General features: G+C 37.7%; 1 non-coding gene across 1 annotated transcript; it reads right to left on the reverse strand.

Moving 5' to 3' along the window:
- Nucleotides 1–653: 653 nt before the first annotated feature.
- On the reverse strand, nt 654–741 carry LOC147631352 (small nucleolar RNA SNORD25). The gene has a single exon (XR_015267598.1). It is a non-coding gene; the product is annotated as a small nucleolar RNA SNORD25 (small nucleolar RNA).
- Nucleotides 742–976: the final 235 nt, after the last annotated feature.

The raw sequence follows: 976 nt of genomic DNA on the forward strand, positions 1-976 counted from the left end.
TAGTACCACAATCTCCACCAAAAAGTCCTCTAAATGTAAGTAGGTCTTAGAGTAGGGACTCTCTGAATGTGTCAAGGATAAGATTTGCCTTGGAAAAACCACAACACATGCAAAAGGTTTAACCACAATGAATGGCACCCTAGCAACCAAAACCGAACAGCCCAAATAACTTTAGAGGGAATTTGAGAAAACAAGTTTTCAACTGAACCTGAATTTCGTATAATATATGATTGCACCATTACATTATGCAATTTACTATATTAGTAATCAAAATGTAACACAAAAATATAAATAATCATTACACAGAAGTAACTCGTCATAAATAGATTTAACATAACGACATGGGTTTTTTCTTTTAAAATTCAAGCAGTAATTCTCGCACCAAGAAAAAAAAACAATTTTCCATCGGTACAATTATTACAAAAACCCTAAATAAGCTCTACCACACGAAAAGAAAAAAAGAGCGGCACCAGCTATGTTGTACAAATCAGATCCCTGTTTTAACTTGATCCTCCAACACTAACAACAGCAGCAAGTTCTGGTCTACACAGATCCATCCCCCCTTCTGTCTCTCTCACACACACGCACGCACGTACATACCTCTCTGTCTCTCTCTCTCCCACACACACACACGTACGTACGTACGCAGAGACCAGCACTCAGCCCCTTAGATGTTCTTATTTTGCGATCATGCTCGCAATCATCTAAATTTGTTGTGACAAAAGAGTCATCACAGTGCTGCAGAGACTGAAGAGCTATCCTTCACTTCGAAGCCTCACCCCTATCTTATGTAATAGGCCGCCCTAAACCTAAACGAATAATAAGGGGATGACACATTTGAAATTATTTTTTTTACCCATAGGTGTGTGTTTGTTTGTAAAAAGGATATGCAGGGGACCTTCATGTAAAAAAAATTGTCTAATTTATATATATATATATATTGTCCCTCTCATACCCAACTATAGGGCACCCAAAT

The sequence above is a fragment of the Cibotium barometz genome, chromosome 15, assembly GCF_041138505.1.
Source record: "Cibotium barometz isolate CiBa-2024 chromosome 15, ASM4113850v1, whole genome shotgun sequence".
NCBI lineage: Eukaryota > Viridiplantae > Streptophyta > Polypodiopsida > Cyatheales > Cibotiaceae > Cibotium > Cibotium barometz.